The 26,288-nt window shown below is 40.6% G+C and overlaps 3 pseudogenes; 1 reads left to right on the plus strand and 2 right to left on the minus strand.

The window, feature by feature from the left end:
• The window catches only part of LOC118124654, a 247,630-nt pseudogene extending 241,694 nt beyond the window's left edge, over positions 1-5,936 (plus strand).
• LOC118124614 overlaps positions 1-26,288 on the minus strand; it is a 478,051-nt pseudogene that overhangs the window by 343,278 nt on the left and 108,485 nt on the right.
• Positions 1-26,288, minus strand: part of LOC118124619 — a 268,444-nt pseudogene that overhangs the window by 174,612 nt on the left and 67,544 nt on the right.

Raw genomic sequence — 26,288 nt, forward strand, 5'->3', positions numbered from 1 at the left:
CTCCATGTGTCTGTATGTGTCTCTGTGTGTCTCTCTGTGTGTCTCTGTGTGTGTCTCTCTCTGTGTGTGTGTCTCTCTGTGTGTGTGTCTTCTGTGTGTGTCTTCTCTCTGTGTGTGCCTCTCTCTCTGTGTGTGTCTCTGTGTGTGTCTCTCTCTGTGTGTGTGTGTGTGTGTCTCTCTGTGTGTCTCTGTGTGTGTGTGTGTCTCTCTGTGTGTGTGTCTCTCTGTGTGTGTGTGTCTCTCTCTGTGTGTGTGTTCTCTGTGTGTGTCTCTCTGTGTGTCTCTGTGTGTGTCTCTCTGTGTGTGTGTCTCTGTGTGTGTGTGTCTCTGTGTGTGTGTGTCTCTGTGTCTCTCTGTGTGTGTCTCTGTGTGTGTCTCTCTCTGTGTGTGTGTGTCTCTGTGTGTGTCTCTCTCTCTGTGTTTGTGTATGTGTGTCTCTCTGTGTGTGTGTGTCTCTGTGTGTAAGCTCTCTCTCTGTGTGTGTCTCTCTGTGTGTCTCTCTGTGTGTGTCTCTCTGTGTGTGTGTCTCTCTGTGTGTGTGTCTCTCTGTGTGTGATAACAGCTCATGTCTCTGTCTCTCTCTCAGGTCTTCACATTGTCCAGTACATGACTGGATGTGAATGGGACGATGAGACTGGAGAAGTTAAATATTATGATCAGTATGGTTATGATGGAGAAGACTTGCCATCATTGGACCTGGAGACAGAGACGTGATCGCTCTCCAACACCACAGAGTGTCATCACCAAACTGAAGTGGATCAGGATAAAGCTCACTGGCTAATCTTAAGAACTACTACACCAAGCTGTGTCCTTCCTATCTAAAGAAAGTTCCTGGATCAGGGGAGGAGCTCTGATGAGAAACAGGTGACATCACAGAACCTCCATCAACTTAATGTTCCTCCTCTCTCTCTCTCTCTCTCTCTCCTTCTCCTCCTCTCTCTCTCTCTCTCTCTCTCTCTCTCTCCCTCCTCTCTCTCTCTCTCTCTCTCTCTCTCTCTCCCTCTCTCTCTCTCTCTCTCCTCTCCCTCCCTCTCTCTCTCTCTCTCTCTCTCCCTCTCTCTCTCTCTCTCTCTCTCTCTCTCCCTCTCCTTCTTCTCCTCCCTCCTCCTCTCTCTCTCTCTCTCTGTCTCCCTCCCTCTCCTCCTCCTCCCTCCTCTCTCTCTCTGTCTCCCTCCTCTCCTCCTCCTCCCTCCTCTCTCTCTCTCTCTCTCTCTCTGTCTCCTCCCTCTCCTCCTCCTCCCTCCTCTCTCTCTGTCTCCCTCTCTTCATGCCTCCTCTCTGAGACACCTAGTGGCCACATCATGCTCTCAGGTCGTCCGTCCCATTGCTCTGAACACGATATCTCCAGAATGCTTTGAGGGAATCTCTCAAATTTGGTACAAACATTCACTTTGACTCACAAATTAACTGAGTACATTTTGGTGGACAAAGGTCAAAAGGTCAAGGTCACGGTAGCCGCACAAAGTATGTTTATGTTTTTGTGAACATGATATCGTAAGATCAGCTTCAGGGTTATGACCACCCTGCACTCACTTTGCACTTTAACCAAAAATACCAACATTAATCAGAAGTGATCAGGACCTGTCCACTACATGAAGTTTACTTCATAAATATTGTGATATAAAACGTGTCAATAAATACTGTGATATTACTTTTACGTCATATCGTCCACCCCAGTGTCTTTGCATCCCTTCAGCCTCTGTCTCTCACTCACATCTCAGTTTGTTCACTTGTCTCGTATATTAACAGACATGACTAATGCAAAATAAATGGAATCAAACAGGAATGATGTTATTAGTTTGCAATACATTATAATAACCCATAAACTGTCTTTCTTTTTCCTCCCCAGAGCTTCCCAGGATTTCTCTCCTCCAGAAGTCTCCCTCCTCTCCAGTCAGCTGCCACGCTACAGGTTTCTTCCCGACAGCGCCATGTTGTTCTGGAGGAAAGACGGGAGGAGCTTCATGAGGACGTGGACCTCGGAGAGGTCCTCCCAACCATGACGGGACCTTCCAGATGAGCGCTGACCTGAAGGTTTCATCCATCTCCCCTGAAGACTGGAGGAGGTACGACTGTGTGTTCCAGATCTCTGGTGTGAAGGAGGACATCGTCACCAAACTGGACAAAGACTCAGTCGAGTCCAACAGAGGTGAGACTTGAACCAGTGGTGACGCTGGGACACACACATTTCATCTACTCACACGTTTAGTGTCTGTGTGTGTTTGTTGTGTCTCAGGACAGGATTGTGGTTCAGGGAGATTCTTGTCGTCCAACCTGCTTCATCTGTTCAGGTTGTGATGCTTTGTTTTTTTATTCCACTCAACAGAGAAGCCCACCGACGTGACCACCATCATCATCATCGCTGCAGTGGTCGCTCTCGCTGTCGTCAGCGCTGTCATTGGACTCATCGTGTACAGGAAGAAGAAAGGTGAGAGACCAACACAGAAGCTTTGTCCAATATTTTTCTGGTGTTTTGATTTTAGACTTTCTAATTAATGCTCGCTCAGATCAAACCTCACGAAACAAACTTCAGTTCCTACACACCAACATCTGTTTCAAGAGCTGCAGGGTTCACACAAAGTTTTCTAACTTCCTCTGCACCACAGACTGTTTATAAAAAGCTCTGCACACAGCGTCCAGCACACAAACAATAAGAAGTGACAGTATGTTGTCGATCGTTTGAGGAGGATCGACACTTGAGAAAAACATGACACAATTCAGTTTGTGTTTTTACTGTAATAACTGAAATCATTTGTATTTTCTTTTTATTTCAGCCCAATGTACTTCACTTCGTAAGTAAAACTTCTACTTCTATTCTGTTTTCTTTTTATACTAACATGCTTTATGAGGACATCACGTCACGTTTGCACAGCAGCTGAAAGTACTAACATGTCCAGTTTTATAAAACACCCCCAACACCTCTTTGGTCCACTTTGTACTGGTCCACTTTGTACTGGTCCACTTTGTACTGGTCCACTTTGTACTGGTCCACTTTGTACTGGTCCACACCAGCAACAGTCAGGGAGGCGTTATGTTTTCAGGCTGTTCATCCGTTCGTCCTCATCTCGTGAACACGATATCTCAGGAATGCCTCGAGGGAATTTCTTCAAAATTTCCACAAATGTTCACTCAGGCCTTGTCTACACTACTGCCCGTATTTATTTCAATGGATATGAGGCTCCCCACAGGAACCTGACCCAGTGCAGGACTCTAGTAAACCCTCTGTAGATTAGATAGGGTTGATTTCGTGCTGAAGAGAGTTTTCAGGACTGTTCCCTGCAGTGTTGGTTGTTTGTAATAAAAGTGTCTGTTCAGAGGAGGATGGACTAACGATGTGTTTCTGACCTCACAGCTGTAAAAGATCCAGGTGCCTCACAGCCGCTGAGATCAGGTGAACGAGGTTCTAATTCTCCAAGTGAGACGTCCTCCTGAACACAGTGAGTTGCTTCATCTGTTAAACAAAACTGCCTCAAACTAAGTGCAAAGTAACATATGTGTGATCATGTGTAAAACCTCTGTTTTAATTCCAAATAAAAAAATCTGCTGAGAGCAAGGCACAGATCAGAAACCTTCACGTTAATAGGACAGATTAAATGTTGAATTAAAACTCAAATATCAGCAGTGACACAACAATTCAAATGTTAATAAACCCGATATTTAGGGCTTATCAAGTTAAGATCAGTGTATTTTTTCTGAGTAAACTTTAATTTCACTGAGAGAATCATGGAAATATTAGGTCTCAATACTGTAAATACATAAAATACGTGGCTTTGTGGAACTGAACATTTCATTTTTATTTATTTTTTCTCTCTTTAGGTTGATGGACGAGAAGCAGTGTCACCACAGTCTCCCCCTTACGCTGGGAACTCATTGATTATTAATCACTCAAATCATAAACTGATATTCAGGGTCAGACATTGATTGAAATACCCCATGGTGGCGTTGATTAAATTTTATCTTTTAGTTAAAAATAAGAAATGTAAACCTCCCTCTGATAAATGTTTGTTTAAATATTGGTAAATCAAATGAGGATTATTACTTTTTCTTTACCTGGAGTGAAGTAAAACACATTTTCAAAAACAATGAAAGTATCACAACACTGTTCACATGCAGTTAATTTAAAGTTCATCTTAGTTACAGTTTTATATTCCTGGTGTTGGGGCATCCTTGTAAAATCATTAAAATAATACAAATCTAAATATACATATATAGACACCCACACATCCTCATTTTAGGGTCTGGAAATATAATCTGTCTCATGATTCCATAAATCTGTTGGTATGTGACTCACGTATCTCGAGAACCGTTCATTTTATCAGCTTCACACTTGACCTGTGTGTTGTTAAGGGCCCAAGGAAGTGCAGTGTTGAATCTGGTGGGATTTGGACAAGTGATGCAATCAATGTTAATAGAATTCAAATAAACAGGCGACCAGAGCTCTGTAGCAGCTGCGGCTGGGACTCGTCAACGTGAGTGACTTTGTTGATCGGGACGACAACAGCTGATTCTCCAGTTGTGGTTCTGCAGACGGTCGAGCTTCACTGAGCTTTGAACAAACAGGTGAACGGCTCTTTGTGAGTCCAGCAGCAGCTCTTTGTCTGTCGCTGCTCAGATTACTGCAGGTCACTTTGACAGTTTCACAAAGTTGTTCATTATCACTGTGGTGAATCATCTTGATAATTCGACTCAGACACAAATCATCCAGTTAATGATTCAATTTAATTTTCCAGGAAATACACTGATTCATGATTTATACAAAGTAACATCAAATTACACACAATAATGAGTTGTTGTCACACACAGACACACAACACGAGCATCAGTACAAAATTTGCTTTCCAGTTAAATATTCTGATTTGATTTTATTTCTAATTTGGCCTGAACAAGAAATGAATTAATCAAGAGTTGCTTGTTTTGTTTTTGTTTGGTTATATTCATGCTTTGCTGTGTTCTTAACCTTTAAAGTTCATTTTAGTGGAGATTATCAAAGGGTTGTGGGATGTTTTAAGTATCTCAAATGAAATGTTGTTAATTTTCCTGTTAGTTTTTAGGGACAAGGGACTTTTCTGTTTTAGCCTTGTTAACATTTACACTGCAAAAATGAAAAGGTTCGAACAGCGCAAAATTACTGAACTTATCTTTCGTGAGTTTAAAAACTTCACATTTTCTCAAAGCTGCGAGTTCTAGTGTCCCTGCTCGTCAGGCTCCAGAGGATTCAAGCAGTTTATTCCACATGCAGACGTGAAGTTGATCACCCTGAGCAGTGATGTTCTCCATATGAACATTTGAATACATTGATATCGTCTTGTTGACCACTCAGACACTTTACCGTACTCACTCAGTCACATTCACTCACTCAGTGTTTTTTCTGTCACACGTCAATCACACACATTGTCCACGAAGCTGTCAGGGGTAGTTTTAGCGTTCTCTGTCTTGCTTATGGACACTTGGGCATGCGGACTGGAGTAGCTGGGGATCGAACCTGTGCCCCTCTGGTTAGTGGACGATCCGGTCTACCTCCTGAGCCACAGCCGCCAAAATATGCAGCTGCAGAACCAGATTTTCTGTCCTGTATTCAACCTAAACACTCACCTTCATGACGTTAGGTCACGTTTCCCCTGATGAGACATGAGACGTGTCATATCACAAACGTACCATTTTGTGTTTTGCCAACATAACTTCACAAACTTTACAAATTTAACTTAGTAAAGTTAGTTGAAGCAAATACGTTTACAAACCCATTAAATATTCTCTGTTGATTATATTTAGAAATCGCAGTAACGCAATTTCAAGTTTTCATTTTTACAGTGTAGAAACTGAACGTTGAGGCTCAATTTTTCTTCTTGTGTTGGGTTTTTATAGATAAATGTTAAATTAAGATGCTTTGCTGTTTCATTCCCTTTGTACTTCTGTTTTTAATAAAGTCTCTGATCTTCTCTGGGATTTCTGCCTCTGTGTTATTCAACTTGTAGAAAAGTTCAACACATCTGTGTAAGTTCAAATGTTCATTATTGTCCCAGAGAATAAACTAATGTGGATTTGACCGGTAAGAGCAGAAAGGAAAAAGCTATTTGGTCAAACCTGTGACTCTCAACAGGAAAATGACAAAGACATTTTACACATGACAAGAAAATGATTGTGGTGGTTTTATTATGAAGTAAATTCTCATGTTTGATTTGCTGCTGTCTTTAATAATCTCATTATTATTATTATACAGTTGTTTTTGTAGTCGTGTGTAAAACCACTTTGTGATTGAGTGTGTTTTCATTATCAGACATGAGCAGATCCACTGATCTCTCGCTCACACTCACTCAGATCAGAGCGGTGCTTTGCTTCTTCCTGGGAAAACTGAAATCTGCCCGGAAACTGATGACATCGGAACTGTGAAGGAATTAGTTTTTAGGCTCAACTAGATGTAATGTGGGGAGCGGCTGCTGAGCTTTGAGTGGCGAGACATGTTTAGCTTGATGCTCCGTGGACGAGGTGGAAGCAGCAAAGGAGGGTTGAGCACTCTCCTCTTCATCATCGTCAAGGACTATGATCTTATCCGCCATCGAGGCGGGAGCCACCGCCATCCAAAACACTCCTTATTTCTGCTTTCAGGAAATACAAACAGGAGAATGTTGATCAAGGAAGCCGATACTGCAGGATGTCGTATAATCAACAGACAGCTGGAACATTTAGATCAGACAGGAAATATGACAGCTTCTGTGATGATAGACTAATAACAGTAACACACAAAGAACAAAATTACTTTTTCAGCACTCGCATCTCAATAAAACTAAACAAAGCAGCAACAATAAGTGTATTGATCTATTCGTCAAGATTAATCAGCAACTATTATCATAATCAAATACTTGTTCCTGGTGTCAAAGATGTTTTTTTCACCATTGTCTGGTTACTTGTATGATTTTGAGCAAGATCACAAACAAACTACTTGATGGATTATAAATTAGACTTGGTGGAAGGATGTGTTCTGGGCCAGGCAAGAACTCGTTACATTTTGGGTGCGGAATGGGATTGTGGACAGATCCAGGAATGTTTTTCACTTTACATTGTGAGATAGTTTTTTGTTTGTTTGTTCCAGATTCTTAAATATGAAGATTGGATGTTTTCTGTCATGCATGATGGTAAAATCTAACAAAAACAAGGTGATTAATAGAAGCTTATCTGTTGATGGAAATAATCGTAACAGCAGGTCTAAACTTTAAAGATTTTGTAAGCAGTTGCCCCAGACAATACATTCTGGAACCGATACCAAGATGGTTGTTTTTCCTGCAATATGAGAAATGCATCAATGTTTGGAACAGAACAGGTTTCTCGTTCAACAAAAGACACAAGTCATAGAAAAAAAATAGACTAAAATTGTCAGAAATGAGGTAAATCAGGAAGTAGCGTGGTAGCTGAAGAGAAAACGATTTGTTGCACAGTCCTCTTGTAAAGCATGACTATGACATCACGCAGGTCAGAACGAGGTAGACAAAAGAATAAAACATAATAAAAGGCAATAGAATTCAAATTAAACAAATTATAAATATGAAAGTTGTATCTAATGTATGTACATTAGATACAACTTTCCTGTAGTGGTTTAGAAATGTTTGAAATAAACTGACAGTGAACTACAACATTTCTTTTGACTTATTAATCATTTGGAGATGTTTCTCAGACACAATTACCCAAGATGCTCTGGCTCAAGCTTCCACGAGCTGAAGACTTGTGGGTATTCTTTGTCTCCTGTGGAAGATCGGGGACTATTTGAGGGGGTTTGAGCTCCTGACCAGAAACAACCAGCACATTTAAAGACACCATGGTGGTGGACATTGTCCCTATTGTGTCCGTTTACAGGCCAAATGTGCATCAGGACAGTCATCACCACAGCAGCCTCACACAGAAACACAGAGCCACGACGCTCTGGTTCCTCCCGAGCCCCACGACGGTGTGCACGAACACGGGCAACACACAGTGAAGGGGTCGAGCTCGGTGACAGGACGGAGCAGGACAGACGGAGAGCGGACAAAGATGGAGGATGTGCTCCTTGACACGGGCGGAGACATACTCACACACACTGACCTCTTGTTCACGGGCTTGAGTTTGACGGGACGACAAAGGAGGAAAAGCTCCTTCCCGACGCATCGTCACAACACTGGCTCACAGCGGTTAGCGTTAGTTGCATCGCGCTGGGACTTCGCTAAGTGAGAATAACGAACCGGAAGAAAAGTCCACATGCTGCGTTTTCTGTGAATTCACATAACGAATAAAACCAACGAAGCGGGAGACTCGAGAATATCGTGATTTGAATCCCGCAGACTTTGAGTTTAAAAAACAAAAACAACGCTCGGTCAACTTCGCTGGAGATTCCAGGTCGAAAATGTACCCGCTAAAGTCCGCCCAGCATCGTCTCCTCTGATTGGTTGAGGCTGAGTAATGTCGACACCCATTGGATGATTTCAGACCATTAAGAACCGTTGATAAATTTAGATATGTTTTTTTTATCTGTTTAAAAAACAGCTTTGACAAAATTAAATGATTGCATGAAAAGATTAGAATCTAATTTCATTAATGATTTTATCAAATTTAGACTTAAGGCTGTAAAATTCAAAGACGTGTATAAAGCTATAGATTAATCTAAAATACAACGAAAATAGTTTAAATCTCAACTCACATTTAATTAGTAATTATATATATATATAGAAAAGCCTTTCTATAATGATTCAAGTATATTCTGAGTTCAGGTTTTAATCTAATTCTGTACAAGATGGTGTACGTTCACTACGCCGTTTTATTCTGAAAAGGACAACGGAAGTCACATTGTCTCATAATACTGGTTTAGGGTCCCCTTGTTTTTTTAAAGTACCGGTCACAATAGTTATCATAATAATGTTCCATATATTTTAGTCATGAATGTACATGAAGCATTTATATTTATTTTTAATACAATGTACAAATTGTGCACTGTTTTATTTGCACAATGTGGTGCACAAGAATGGTCCCACCCCTCCACAAAGTTTCATGTTAAGTTTTTGTCTAATCTTGCAAACACACAAACAAACACACAAACAAACAAATGCAGACGAAAACAACCTCCCTGAAGTAATAAAACTGAGGAGAAACCGAAACGAAAAAATCAACCCCACTAGAAGTTGACAGCAAAAAATATTCTATTCCAAGCACATGTTTAGTTAAACTGTCTGTTTGTTCTAAATGGATTAGATTCATTAATTGATCTAAATACGAATTTATGTATAAATTACTTAATTACTACTAATAAATGTGTATTTAGGTTTTCTTTTGATGTCCCCCCTTTAAAAACAACATCATCATTATTATTATGAATTCTCTGCCGAGGAGGACAAGGAGCCTCAGTGTCCTGAAAGAGACAAATGAAACCATCAGTGTGATCCGCCCTCAGATCAAGCATCAAGACTCAGTGTCATATAACCAAAGCAAAGCAAACAGTCATGTGATTTACCAGAAACAGGGATGTGCTGTTTGTGCCTGGTGGGGGCGCTGTGGCACTGTGACCGAGAACTGAACAAGAGATCTAACCCAAACACACACACACATATAAACACTGTCCTCCTCCATGATTTCAGAGGACATTATATGGACTTACATTGATTTTCTGGAGACGTACTCAAACCTTCAGTCCTACCTTTAAACTAAACCTTCAGTAAAACCTTATCCAAAACCAAAGTATAATATAATATACTATATATATATAACAACACATCAAGTCTGGTTTGGGCCACTTAAGATAAGTCGTCTCATTAAACTTACATTATTTCCCTTAAACACCTGTTCAAGGCTCAATCTGGTGTAATGATCCAATATTCCTCTAAAAGAAATGATTGGAGAAGAGAAACATTTGAAATGAGCAGGAGAACTTTGTTGTTTCTTTAATCCTCTCACACACGACCCCTCAGGTGTGTGTTGGGACCTTTAAAGTGGGACAGAGCCCAGGTTCTCAATGAGTGGACATCACTACCTCACAGTATATTTGTTTAACTGTCTCGGTGAACTCTTATGGTCGAGTGTGGGATGAGCCTTCGTCAACCAAGCCTCAGTGTCAAACATCGATTCAGTGGAACACGAATGATGCGACATTTTACAAAGTGCTTGGTGAACAGAAAGTCGAGAGTGAAACAGAAATGAAACACGACATCAGCTGTTCAAACATCAACAGAAGAGTTAAATTTCTCTTGTCTGAGCAGTTTTCAGCAACACAACAGAACTGAGTCTGATGCTTGTGTTCTCTTTCTGCTTTGGTTTTATTATTTAACTTGTGAGTAAAACAGACGTAAAATATGGCTTCACGTTCACTATCTTGTGTTATTATATTGTCTGTCTTAACAATGGGGCTCATCTGTGTTAGTTAGTTGTTTGCCTCTGTGGGGGGGCTTGTTTTCAGGTTGTCTGTCCGTCCGTCCCATACTCATGACTTGAGATATATCTGGGATTCCTTGAGGGAGTTTCTTAAAATTTGGTACAAATTCTGGACGAACTGATTAGTTTTGGTGGTCAAAGGTCAAAGGTGAAGTTCACCTGGACTCACAAAATATGTTTTTGGCCTCTTGAATGTGACCTCTGACCTCTGGGAGGGAATTTCTTCAATTTGAGATGAACTGGTTAGATTTTAGAGGTCAAAAGTAAAGGTCATGGTGACCTCGTATGAATCTGGAAAAATAAATGTGTAGAAAGATGTAGACAGAAACTGCACTGGTACAAATACATTATCCTACAAGTACAATAATCCTATAAACAGATTATCTTACAAATGTGTTGCACTACATATAAATGATCTTAAAAATATATTATCCTCCAAATACATTATCCTACAAGTACAATATCCTACAAATACATTATCATACAAGTACAATATCCTACAAGTACAATATCCTACAAATACATTATCATACAAGTACATATCCTACAAGTACAATATCCTACAAATACATTATCATACAAGTACAATATCCTACAAATACATTATCATACAAGTACAATATCTGAGTAATACATTATCCTACAAATACATTATCATACAAGTACAATATCCTACAAATACATTATCATACAAGTACAATATCTGACTGATACATTATCCTACAAGTACAATATCCTACAAATACAATAATACAATAAACACATTATCTTACAAATGTGTTGCACTACGTATAAATTATCTTAAAACTATATAATTCGACTATACAGGGTGTGAAGTTATAACACTACGCAGTTCGTTACTTTCACTTTTCCTTTTACAACCTCAGTTGCTGAGTTTCACCCAGTTTTAAGTGACGTAGAGGCTGATCCTAATTTCCCATTGGCTCAGAGGATGTCCCCGCCCCACAGTTTGTCCTCGTTTCCCCTGTTTTCGTCTCTTTTCGCCACGGTCCGTCTCTCTGTGGAGAAAAGAGCTCATCTACCTTCAGCCCAGCAAAGAGGAATACACCACCGCTCACCATGTTCACTGTACTGTCCCTGCTTCTCCTGGCAGGAGCACACAGCGCGACGGCACGTGAGTTAAAGTCCACGTTTCTACTTTATTATTTCAGACTTAGTTGTTCATGACGTGTCTCATGTTTCATGTTGGTTTATAAAAAGTTGTGAAGAAATAACAGGTTCAGTCCGTTGATATGAATCAAGCCTGTTATTTATGTAAATATATATATTTTAACATCATTTTAATTATTTATGATTCATCTCCCAGCGACTCAAACACCTCAGTTATTCATCTAAACTGTGTAAACTGACAAATATGGCGACGACTCAGGTTTGGTTTTTTTTATTGTAGTCAGTAGATGGCGCTGTTTCCATAGTAACAGGAAGCTGCTGAGGACAAACAGCTTCCTGCTTTGTTGGTACAATGTTCAACATCATTTAGGCTGATAAAGACCGTGAGTAACATCACTGACATGAGATATTACTAATTAATGATCTGTTATCAATGTGACCTCCTCCTCCAATACAATCAACACACATTGTTACTAATACAAAACACAAATTCATCTCTAATGTAAATGATGTCAGTGAAAAGAGGCAGGGAGACAAAGAATCAGGACGAGGCTGCCTCCATGATGAATACATGACAGATGTCTGTTAATACTTTCTAATGTGATAACATCTGCACTGAAGCCTGACTGCTTGATGTGAGTCTGTCACAGATATGAAGGTATCAGCCTTTATGTTTGCTCACATGCACCAATTGTATTTTTACAGAATAAACAAAGAAGATGTGCATTTATCTTTACATTTAAAAAAATGTATAAAAAAAAACATACATTTTATTTTCTTAATTCAAGTTCTGTTTGGACGCATTATCAGATTTATAGTTATTTATAATGAAGCTTATGTTTAACATTGAAACATCAAGTCTCAATTACATGTCTTTGTCATAAGTATTTGACTTTGACATCTTAGGAATCAGAGCCAAACACACAGATGAATTATTTTCAGTCGATGGATCTGAATCAGAAATGTTGTTGACAACCTAATGAGTCAGTGTGATGCAGGGGGCTTGTTTGTGAGCCCCACTACCATGGGGAAAAAACTGTTCAGGTGGCGCGAGGTTTTGGTCTTGATGGCCCGGAAAAAGGTTCCGGGCCTTCTTGACTCTCAGTGATTTATAAAACAGTCTGAAAACTAAAGTCATGACTTGAACTTTTTCTTGCAGGGATTCACTCTATGAAGTATTTCTACACTGGGTCCTCTCAAGTCCCAAACTTTCCAGAGTTTTTGGCTGTTGGTTTGGTTGATGACGTTCAGATCGATCACTATGACAGCAACACAAAGAAATCAGAACCCAGACAGGACTGGATGTTAAACGCAAATGATGCAGAGTTCTGGGAGAAGGAGACTCAGATTGCTTTGGGTAAACAGCAGCTCTTCAAAAACAACATGGAAATCTTAAAGGAACGCTTCAACCAAACTGGAGGTTTGTTTACATTTCACTCTCTAATAATAACACAACACATACACATACACATACACACACTCACACACACACACACACACACACACACACACACAATCACACTCACACACCAAAACATACACACACTCTCTCACACACATACACACAATCACACTCACACACACACATAAAGGCACGCACACACACACTCACACATTCTTACACACACTCACACACATAAACACACACAAACGCAGACACACAATCAACCTCACACACATAAACACACACACACACAATCACATTCACACACACACACTCTCACAGAAACAATTACACTAACACACCAAAACATGCACACACTCACACTCACACACAAAAACATGCACACACAATCACACACACACACAAAATAACACACTCTCACACACCAAAACATGCACACACAATCACGCACACACAATCACATTCACACACACGTACACGATCACACTCACACACACAAACGCACTAACACGATCACATGCACACGCACACAACCACACTCACACACAATCACATTTACACACACAATCACACACACACAGAAACGCACGCAAAACACACACACATTCACACACACACACACATAAGCACACTCACACACACTCAGATATACTCACAGACACACATACACACACACACAAACACAAAAACACACACAGACACACACTCTCACACACAGACACTCACAAACACACACACTCACACATAACACACACACACACAATTCACACACACTCACACACACACAATCATACTCACACATAAACACACTCACACACACACAATCTCACTCACACACACACTCACACATTTACACACACTCTCACACACAATCTCACTCACACACACACACACAGACATTTTCATTCATTAGATTTGATCCAAAATATTTACAAATTAATCAAACTTGTGATCAATAGATTTTTAAATGATCAGAATTTTTTATCAAGTAAAAATCTCAGATGTTTTGTGATGTTTCTTAAATATTAGAATTTGTTGCTTCTCGTACTTTTAGATGAATTAAAAACAATCACAGACATTTTCACTACTTTCTGATATTTTCTTCAGTTTAAACAAGTAATTGATGAATTAAAAAAATAGATAATCAACAAGAATGATTAGTTTGAACCTTAAATATATGAAATAAACAGCAGAGCAACAGATGAACGTCCCTGTGCTGACCACAGTGTGTCCACAAAGTAATAAACACAGCAGAGAATTACACGTTAGATTAGATTCACCCAAACACAGAGTCAAAGCCAGAAGACATTTATATACTGTAGTGCTGAAAAAGACATTTAACTTATGACTTGATCAGCAGAAAATAATAAAGATCAACAACTGTGAATTAGTTGTTATCAGTAAACTCTGTGGAAGGATGTGTTGTGGGTCAGAGAAGAACTCATGAAACTCAGGAGCAGATCAGGGGCTGATCCAGGAACAGCTTTTATCTCTTTGGGTTTTTCAACGTTTTCCTTGATTTTCAGAGAGTAACTCGCGGATCTTGATGAAACAAATAAGACACGTTTAGGGGACTGATACTTATGAGTGACTGTTGGGCCTTGGTGGAGGTTTGTGTTCTACTGAGGGAGGTTCTAGTTTGATGCTACAGAAATATGTGTGTGTGTGTGAGAGAGAGAGAGAGTGTGAGTTTGTGTGTGTGAGGGAGAGAGTACCAGCAGATGTCTGGATGTGAAATGACCGATGAGAATGGGAGGAAGCAATGGGTTCTCAGCAGTATGGCAGGATGGGAGAAGACTTACATCATTGACCTTGGAGACAAGAGACGTGGATCGTCAATATCACAGAGTGTCATCACCAAACTGGGAAGTGGGACTCAGATAAAGCCGATCTCCCGTATCAAAGAACAACTCCTCCAGCTGTGTCTCCTGGCTGAAGAAGCACCTGGAGTAGGGAGGAGCTCTGCTGAGAGAACAGTGACATCACAGAACCTCCACTAAACTTAATGTTCCTCTTCTTTTCCTCTGTATAAGCGTAACGAGAAACACACAGAAGCCTCTCTCTCTCTCTCTCTCTCTCTCTCTCTCTCTCTCTCTCCTTCTCCCTCTCTCCCTCTCCCTCCCTCCCTCCTCCCTTCTTCTCTCCTCCCTCCCTCTCTTCTCTCTCCTCCTCTCTCTCTCCTTTCCTCTCTCTCTCTCTCCTTCTCCCTCTCTCTCCCTTCTCCTCCCTCCCCTCTCCTCTCCTCCCACTCCTCCTCCTTCTCTTCTGGAGGTCATGTCACAGGGACATTTTTGCTTTGTGAAGGTGGAGATTCTCTGCTGCCACCATCAAGGAAACTCTTTCACATTTGACACAAACATTCACTTTGACTTACAAAGGAACTAATAAATTTTGTGATAAAGGTCAAAAAGGTCAAGCGCTAGAAGCGTATTAAAGTATGTTTATGTTTTTTTGAACATGATATCATAAGATCAGCTTCACATTGGGGTACAAACATTTCACATGTGACTTAAAGATTGGAATGGTTACTGATTAGATTCTTGGTGCCTGGGGTCAAAGGTCATAACATAGTACTCATAGCAGCTGGGAATAAAATATATAATAGTATCTGTCTCCTAGAAACTTCTATTACTCCAAGCACAGTTCACTCTGGAGTCACTGGATGAATGACTTCAGACCTATCCTGAAGGATGCCTACCCTGAATTGAGACCCAAATGAGTGTCCTCCTCCCTCACTGCCCGATCAATGGTACTACTTTCTTTAACAAAAAATACCAACATTAATCAGAAGTGATCAGGATTCTGTCCACTACAGAAGTTTACTTTTACAAATACTTTTGATATAAAAACCTGTCAATAAATACTGTGATATTTTTAATGTCATATCGCTCCACCCCCAGTGTCTTTGCATCACTAGCCTCTGTCTCTCACTCACATCTCAGTTTGTTCACTTGTCTCGCACATTAACAGACATGACTAATGCAATAATGAATCAAACAGAATGATGTTGCTAATAGTGCAGAATACATTATAATAACTCTATAAACTGTCTTTCTTTCTCCTCCCCAGAGCTTCCCAGGATTTCTCTCCAGAAGTCTCCCTCCAGTCAGCTACGCTACAGGCTCCCTTCCGACAGCCGTTCGCGAGAAGACTTTATGAGCTTCATGAGGACGTGACTTCGGAGAGGTCCTCCCCAACTATGACGGGACCTTCCAGATGAGCTGACCTGACGGCTCATCAATCTCCTGAAGACCGGGAGGAGGTGCACGACTGTGCGTTCCAGATCTCTGGTGTGAAGGAGGACATCGTCACCAAACTGGACAAAGACTCCTAGTCTAGTCCAACAGAGGTGAGATTGAACCAGTGATGACGCTGGGATGCCACACATTTCATCTAAGGCCAAATAGTCCGGCAGGCTGCAGCCAGAGTGATGTAGCAGGAGAAGTTTTTTTTCATCAATGTATATGAATAAGTTTAGATCAGGTGTTGAACCAGCATGTGCCCTCTCTTCATCATGTGACCTCTGTGCACCCTGTTTTAATGCTCCAACAGTGTTCGAGGATTTTATTACTATTATTATTATCATTGACCAACGAGATTTACATATTTATAAATGTTTGAAATTGATCGTATGATTGTATGATCTTTATCTCATGGCGGCGGTTTCTTCAGGTCTCAACTAGAGCCAGACTGATTTATCATTGGTCAGGATGTGAGCTTCTCTACAGACACACTGGGATCAGGGTGGATGTTTGATATGAAACTTTTATTCCTACAGCTAATGAAGTAGAAAACAAACAACAATTTTCAAGTTTTACCTCGAAAGTAATAATACATTTCAGGACATTTCACACAAATATAACTATTTCATCCATTGACTATAAATAAAGATGGGACTTGGCTACGACGGCTCTCAGAAGTGGACAGCCATCTTGTCATGATTGATTTACAAAAAAACAGGGGGAGCTGTCACACTGACAGCCCGCGACGACAGCCTATGATTGACAGGAGATGGTGGTATTGGTGCGACTTCCGCGGTCATGGCTCTATTCTCTTCCGTTTTACTACTGCACAGAGTCCAAATGTGCAAGATGGCATGTTGTATTCGGGATATTTAGTTTACTTCGGTGTGGAGGAAGGGAGACGTGTCGTCTGTGTTCATTTCCCATTGTCTAAGGATTTCAACATGTGAACACTATAGGCCACTGTTAAGACTGAACATGCCTGTTGCAGAATATTTATGTCCATGAAATGATTTAGCTACTGAAGGCAAAAGTTTTAAGACAAACCAGCGTGAATAAGCACAGATACTGTCATTATGTACAGGAAGAAAACCCAGAAAATAAACAGCAGGGACAAACTCACGTTTAGTGTCTGTGTGTGCTTTGTTAGTCTCTAGGACAGGATTGTGTCTAGAGATTCTTGTCGTCCAAATCCCGGGTTTCATCTGTTCAGGCTGTGATGCTTTTGTTTTTTTATTCCGCCAACAGAGAAGCCCAAACCCACTGACCACCATCATCATCATTTGTTGCAGTGGTTTCTCGCTGCCGCCAGCTGTCATTGATCTACTGTACAGGAAGAAGAAAGGTGAGAGACCAAACACAGGCTTTGTCCAATATTTTTCTTGGTAGTTTTGATTTTAGACTTTCTAATTAATGCTCGGCTCAGACTCAAACCCCATGAAACAAACCTGCCTCACACACCAACATCTGTTTCAAGAGCTGCAGGGTTCACACAAAGTTTTAACTTCCCTTCTGCACCACAGACTGTTTATAAAAAGCTCAGCATTATAGCGCTCCAGTACTCAAACGATAAGAAGTGACAGGTTGGGTTGTCGATCGCTTGAGGAGGATCACACTTAGAAAACGACTTAATAATAATTCAGTTTGTGTTTTTACTGTATTGAACTCTGAAATCATTTGTATTTTTCTTTATTTCAGCCCAATGTACTACTTCGTATAAATTTCTACTTATTCTTTTATATCAACATGCTATGGAGGACATCACGTCGCTGCAGCAGCTAAAAGTACTTAACATGTTCAGTTTTGAGTAAAACAGACTTTCTTAACACTCTCTTCTTGGTCTACTTGTACTTGGGTCCACTCTACACCTGGTCCACTACACTGGTCCACTTTGTACTTCTGGTCTACACCGCGACAGCCAGGGGAGGCAAGGCCAGGTTTTCAGGCCAGCCATCTGCTCATTCCCATTCAGTGAGAACACGATATCCTCAGGAACGCCCTTATAAACTCCCTTCAAAATTCCCCACAAATGTTCACTCAGGCCTTGTCTACACTACTGCCTATATTTATTTCAGTGGATATGAGGCTCCCCACAGAAACTTTGGACCCAGTGCAGGATTTAGGAACCCTTCCAGAGACGACAGGGTTCATTTGTGTTAAGATATTTTCAGACCGTCCCCCAAGTGTTATTGTTTGTAATAAGTGCCTGTTCAGAGGAGTGATGGACTAACGCGTTTTCTGACCTTCGTTGCGCTGGAAAGATCCAGGTGGCTGCTTACAGCCATGAGATCAAAGCAAACCATGTCCTACTCCCGGGCGAGACGCCTCTGAACACAGTGAGTTAAGCTTCATCTGTTCAACAAAACTGCCTTCAAACTATGGTGCACATGTGACCAAAAAACTTTCTTTTCTTGTTGATTATAGGTACAAATTTGCTGGAGAGTAAGGCACAGATCAGAACCGCTAATCGGATACACAATGTTGAATTAAAACTCAAATATCAGCAGTGACATAACACCAAATGTTAATAAACCTAATATTTAGGCTGATTGGCAGATCAGTGTATTTTCTTGAGTTATCTCACTGTATTGAGAATCATGGAAATATTAGGTTTCAATACTGTACACATAAACACGTGGGCTTAGAACTGGAACATTTACTTATGATGTTTTCCAGTTTATTTAATTGCAGCCAGTCACCATTGTCCTCCCTTACCAAACCCACGATTATTCTTAATACTAAATTACAAACTATTATTCAGGTCAGGACATTGATTGAAGACAATAATATTAAAATTTAAAATAAATGTATAAATATGAAAATAAAAGGTGGCGTTGATTAATTTGATCTTTAGTTAAAATAAGAATGTAACCTTCTTCTGATAAATGCTGTTAAATATTGGTAAATCAAATGGAGGGATTACTTTTCCTTTACCCGAGTGAAGTGAAAACACATTTTTAAATAATGAAAGTATCAAATGACTGTCTGGCTACGCAGTTAATTTAAAAGATCATCTGATATGGAAGTTTTATATTCCCAGTGTTAGCATCCTTTGTAAAATCATTTAAATAAGGCAACGAAATATACACATAGTTAACACCACACATCCTCATCTTAGGGTCTGGAAATATAATTTGTCTATGATCCCACAACCCAGTAGTGGGACGCGTATTCGAGAACTGAATGATCGATTAAAGCCTACACTTTGACTCGGGAAGGGCTGCTAGTTGCATTCATGAAGCGGCAGTGTTGAACTGTGGACTTGGACAAGTGACAAGCACCAATGTTAGTAGAATTCAAATAAACAGGCGATCAGAGTTTCTGTAGCAGCTAAGTGGCTGGGACTTTTTCAGCTTGGGAGTGACTTGTTGATCGGGACGACACAGCTGATTCTTCCAGTTGCAGGTTCTGCAGGATTGCCCAGCTCAACCTCGAGCCTGAACAAAACAGGAGAACGGGCTTTGTGGAGTTCAGTAGCAGTTTTCTGTGAGCCTAGCAGTTGTTTAGATATTGTGGTCACTTTTGAGCTGCCTCACAAAGCGTTAATCACTTCAGGCAACCGCTGGACACCCGACCCAGACACAAATCATCCAGTTAATGATCCAATTTACTTCTTCTGCGAAATACACTGATTCAAGCAGACGTGCATACGTAAGCAATATCAAATTCACACATTACCAATGAGTTGTTGTTAATGACACACAAACACGGTGATTAGTACAAAATTTGCCTAGCAATATTCTGATTTGGATTTTATTTCTAATTTGGTTTGAACAAGAAACAAATTAATCAAGAGTTGTTGTTTTGTTTTGTTTAGTTACATCTGCCCTGGGCCGCCTCAACCCTGGAAACCATTCAGTATTTCATAAAAGGCTGTGGATGTCGGCGATTCTATGAAATGCTGTTAATTTTCCTGTTAGTTTTAGGACAAGCGACCTTCGTTTTACTTTAAGCAACATCTACACTGCAAAAACGCAGTGCCGTCCTAACAAACGCTAAAATTACCGAACTTATCTTCACAAGCTCTAAAACTTCACATTTTCTCAAAGCCGCTAGCCCCAGTGTCCCTGCTCAGGCCCAGAGGATCTCAAGCAGCTGATTCCATTACGCAGACGTGAAGTTGATCAATCTGAGCAGTGATGTTCTCCACATGAACATCTGAACACACTGACACAACCAGTTGACCACCTGACACTTCACCGCATCTACTCAAACACATTCACTCACCATACAAGTGTTTGTTCTAGTCACGTCAATCACACACAAATACCGTCCGCCTAAGCTTGTCAGGGGTAGTTTAGCTGCCCAGGTCTTCGTTTATGATTGGGACAAGATGCCATGGATCGATGCAGCTGGGGATCGTAACTGTGCCTCTGGTTGGGGTGGACGATCTGCTCATTTCGGTTTTTGCCAGCTGAATATGCAGCTGCAGAACTAGATTTTCTGGTCCTGTATTCAACCGAAATATCACCTTCATGACGTTAGGTCACGCTTCCCGATGAGACATGAGACGGTTGTATCACAACCAGCACTATTTGTGTTTTGTTAACATAACTTCACAACCTTTACAAATTTAACTTAGTAAAGTTAGCCGAAGCCAAAACACGCCACAAACCTAATAAAATCATTCCCTGCCGATTGTGATTTCAGAAACTATAACCAAATTTCAAGTTTTTCATTTTTACAGTGCAGAAACCGAACGCTGAGGGCTCAATTTTCTCTCTCTTGTGTTGGGTTTTTATAGATAAATGTTAAATTAAGATGTTTTTGCTGTTTATCTCTTTGTGCTTCTGTTTCTAATAAAGTCCTTGATGTTTTCCAGATTTCTGCCTCTGTGTTATCCAACTTGGTAGAAAAGTTCAACACATCTGTGTAAGTTCAAATGTCCATTACTGTCCCAGAGAATAAAACTAATGTGGATTTGACTGCAGAGCAGAAAGGAAAAAAGCTATTTGTCAACTTGTGACTCTCAACAGGAAAATGACAAAGACATTTACACATGACAAGAAATGACTGTGGTGGTTTTATTATGAAGTAAATTCTCATGTTTGATTTGCTGCTGTCTTACACCCCATTATTGGCTATACAGTTGTTTTTGTAGTTGTGTAAAACCCACTTTGGTGTGATTGAGGTGTTTTCACATCGCAGACATGAGCAGATCCCACTGACTTCTCGCCTCACACTCACTAGATCAGAGCGGCGCTTTATTTCTTCCCGAAAACTGAAATCTGCCCGAAACTGATGACATCGGAACTGTGAAGAATTGGGTTTTAGGCCTAACTTAGATGTACTGCAGAGCGGGTTGCTGAGCTTTGAGTGGCGAGAGACATGCCTAGCCTGGATGCCCGTGGACGAGGTGGAAGCAGCAAAGGAGGGTTGAGCACTTCTTCTATCATCGTCAGCACTATGATCTTATCCGCTATCGAGGCGGAGCTACCGCCATCCAAACACTCCTTATTTCTTCTGGTTTCAGGAAATACAAACAGGAGAATGCAGGATTGAGGAAGCGATATCGCAGGGATGAGTCGAGTAATCAACAGACAGTTGAACATTTAGACTGTGGACAGGAAATATGACAGCCTGTGATGATAGATTAATAATAGTAACACACAAAGAACAAAAATTACTTTTTCAGCATCATATCTCAATAAACTAAATGTTAAGCAACAATAAGTGTATTGATCTATTCGCGAAGATTAATCAGCAAACTAGTTATCATAATCAAATACTCTGTTCCCGGTGTCAAAGATGTTTTTTCACTTCATTGTCTGTTACTTTCCAGCGATTTTGAGCAAGATCACAAACAAACCACTTGATGGATTATTATAATTTAGACTTGTGGGAAGGATGTGTTCTGGGCTGGTGGCAGGAACTCGTTACATTTGGAAGGGAATGGGATTGTGATGATCCAGGAATGTTTTTCACTTACATTGTGAGATAGTTTTTTGTTTGTTTGCTCTGAGATTCTTAATATGAAGATTGGATGCCTTTCTGTCAATGTTTGAAATAAAAACTGGACAGTGAACTTATAACACTTTTGACTTATTAATCATTTGATGTTAGACATAATTACCAAGATGCTCTGGCTCAAGCTTCCAATGAATAAGACTTGTGGGTATTCTGTTCTGTGGAAGACTGGACTATTTGAGTGGACTGGTTCCTAACTGCAGCAAACAACCAAACATTAAAGATTACTCATGGGTGGTGACATTGTCCCTATTAAAGTCGCTTACAGGCCAAATGCGCATCAGGACAGTCATCAACACAGTGAGTTCACACAACATAGAGCTACTGATATGACAATATTAGCCGATTAAAGGAAAAGATTAGAATTGCAATTTATTCATGATTATATCAAATTTAGACTTAAGGCTGTGACACTCAAAGAACGTGTATGTGTCATAGATTAATCTAAAATACAACGAAAATTGCTTAAACATCAACTCACATAGTAATTATATACATAGAAAGCTTCCTATAATGATGTTGTATTCTGGAGTTCAGGATTAATCTAATTCTGTACAAAATTGTATAAGATGGTGTAATGCTTTACTACGCCTTCGCTTTATTCAGCTCACAATAGTTATAATAACAATGTCCCATATATTTTGTCAAGAATGTACATGAAGCATTTCATTTTACAATTGTACAATTGTGTAGTTTTATTTGTATTAATGGGTGTACAGGTATGTTTGTAAGAAAACCAAGGTAAATACAGAAATGTATGTAATGTTATTACACCCACAATGCACACTTCCAGATTATACATTGATATGATTTTTTAAACAGTTCCCAAATTCTTATATTTTCCATCCACAGAATTATCTGTTTTAGTATTAGCTATCTTCCTTTCTAAGTACATTTAATTTCTCATAGACAATAAGCATCATTCCTACATTAGTCTGAACGACAGACACACACTCACCAACACAGTGAAACCAATAAGCAACTTGTGATGACAAACCAAAATAACACACCTAACTACAAATATCAGAATTTGTCACGCTTTTTTAAACAAAACCAGACAAGTCCGGAAAGTTTCGCCTTTAACATTGCACGATCTGGGCTCTATAAAGAGGGTTAATCAGATCCGAATCACCGATAACACATTCACTCACACATTCAAACTGCATTTTCTATTAATATTACATCAGTCATAATTGCCAGCGCAGCACACTGTGCCAGCCCAGTTCAGTATCCTGCTCCAAAGACACTTGAGCAGCGCCGGGATCATCCACCCGATCTTGGTTGGTGGTGGCACGCTCTAGCTCCCACTTTACCGCACACACACACACATGCACATACACTAGCCATTTCTCCTTCCTTGTGCAGATTGTTATTAGGAGCATCATTACACATATTTGTTGTTCCCATTTCCAGTGTTTTGTAAAATGATCCAGTATCCAAATAACATGTCACTATAGGAGAATAATGCTAACAGGAGTTTTTAGATGAGCAGAAACCCCTTTCCTTCAAACGCACCTGACTCTACCACATGCACAAAAAATATATAATATGAAATAGTTAAAACAGAATTAAGCAAGCCTGGTGAAGGCGCCCAGCAAGATCTGTAGAAAAACAACTCTCTGAAAACAAAATGTGTTCACACAGATTTATCGCTAAGCTCGACACAATTGTCTGAAAGAAAGGAAATGATTACTCAGAGTTTTTTTAAAGCAGATGTTGTTGGTGGCTCAGTGTCACACTTAGCTTAATTTCTTTACTTTCTTTCTGCAAGAGGGCAATGGGGAAAGTTGTATGGAGAGGTGGAGTATCACAGAGCAGCTCCAAAAAAATACAACACGTATCTAAACACATCTAGAAATATCATTCTTTAATATTATTGATGTTGAAAAAGCGCCTTTTTCCACTTTATCTGTTATGATCATGTCTGTAAACAGTGAAACAAAACAACAGACAGATAAAAAGACAACAATTAAAAACACATTGACATATTCACACTTATAGTGTATATTTTGTTTTACGTCTGTATTAATATTACGTAGTGTCTGCTTAACCTATCTTTACCTGGCCTGTTGTGATTTCTCTGAAACTGTAAAAATGACCCGCAGAATTGGAGCGCAGGAGGGCCAAAGATTCGTTGCAAGGGACCTGGCCCATAGAAGCTGGAGTAAGACCTGCTGCTGCTGCTCAAAGAGATGTTCACTCTTGTTTATTTAAAGTTCAGAGAAGTTCGACCTACAGCAGAACCTGAACTGTAATCAGTGTTCATGCCCTGAACTTGCTGTTGTTGCGTGAGTCTCAGAAGCTGCTGCTACAAAGCGCTGGCCGCCTTCGTTTATCAAAGGTGCTCTTAATATCGAAGGTATCAATTGTTCCAATTCGACAAACACTTCAAATCATGAACCTTCAAATCATGAAAGCTGATAAGATGAACGGTTCTCGAGACATGCAGCAAACACAGACAGACAGAGATGTCTGAAGTAGAGATAGATGGTGAAGAGAGTATCAAGTTTTGCAGTTTGAAATCTACTAAATGGTTCAGATCATTCACAAACACACAAATACATATATATGTATTTAGAAATAACGTTTCTGTTCAATTGCTGTTGTTTTGACAGATGTACCTGAGCTGGAAGGTCCAGGAGACCACCTTGATGAGACTGGGAGCACGAGCGCCACACCAACCATCGCCATCCAGTCCCTCACAGATTTAACCGACCCTGTGGAAGAGAAGAAGACATAATTAAGTGCCTTAACGGACTTTCTCAGACCACATTTGCTTTTCTTTACGTCAATCAGGATGAAAATTATTCATTTAATCTTTAACATTCTTACTGTCATATGTAGTGCAAACGAGTTAAAATCGACTTGCTAAAAGCTATTTTCCTCAAGGATGAAATGTGAAAAAGGGTGTAACACCGCTCAACCCCGAGATATTTCTTTGACTTTTGTTTTTATTTTTCCCATACGCTACTCAGATCTTATATTAACAAAACCAAATTCTTCCTGCCACTAATGACATACCTGAGGGGACGGGCTGGCCCACACAGCTTTCCCAGGGTGGACAGCCACACAGGTGAGCTTCCTCGTGCCCAGGTTAGAGGTGTCGAGCCCAGCCGGGTGCTTGGCCGTAGGTGCTATCTCACGCTGTTTGTGGCGCCTAAGCATGCTGGCTGATTCCAGAGGTTCACTCTCCTATTCATACTTTAACCTTCTGGGAGCTCAGCTCCAGGGAGACCGCAAGCCGGACGCCCACACCGACAACCAGTTCGTCTGAACAGTTGAGTAGAGGGAGTGGTGGATGGAGAGGATGGAGGTTCTGGTAAAATAGTGTAAGCAGAAAGTTCATCATTTTACCTTGTTCCCAATGAAATCACGTTATTACAGAGCTGGTGCGCGCACTTATAACTTGTAATTTGAGTGCGGCTCTGTACAATGCCACAATCCGGAATATAGATATGCTTGCTGTATGTGGAGTATCGAATATGGAGATTATTACTGATTGAAAGCCAAATGTCCGAGTGACAGAGATGATTCTTCCCGACTCAAACCACATCCTTCCACCAAATTTACTGAAAATCTGTTCCATTGTTAAATAAATACTAAATAATAAACAACAGGGCAGGTAACATAATTCTTTTCCTCACCTACAATCCTCGGCCCACCGCCTACCTGAGCCTGAAGGCAAGGGCAGATGCACGGTGCAAATACACGCCTGGAGTGACGACCGTCTCCTGCAGGATCAGGATGTACTCTCTTCTGGTGCAAACCTCAAAGTTCCAGTGTGGCCCCTTCCTCCCTGGGTGTCAGCCACACGGTCCGGTCCTGTCAGCCGTGAAGCCAGAACCAGTTGTCCTTTGCCTTCTGAACTGGCAATTTACCGACGCGAAACTCACCCGACAGAGTGCGAGGAAGGATCGCATCTAGAAACCACAGTCCAGCAGCACTGGCTCTCCCGAGTCGGGCCTGCACTGAGACGGTTTTACTGCTGACACTCAGGATCACTTGAGGAACAGACAGTGAGGAGGGAGAGATTCAAACCACTACGTACGCACTCAGGAATGATACACATTTCCCAGTGCTACCATTTGCCTTTGGCTGCTTGGAGCCCGTATGATGCTGGGAATGACTGCTGTTTGTTGTTCAGTAGCGCAGCCGAGAAC

This window comes from Hippoglossus stenolepis, chromosome 17 (assembly GCF_022539355.2).
Source record: "Hippoglossus stenolepis isolate QCI-W04-F060 chromosome 17, HSTE1.2, whole genome shotgun sequence".
Lineage (NCBI taxonomy): Eukaryota > Metazoa > Chordata > Actinopteri > Pleuronectiformes > Pleuronectidae > Hippoglossus > Hippoglossus stenolepis.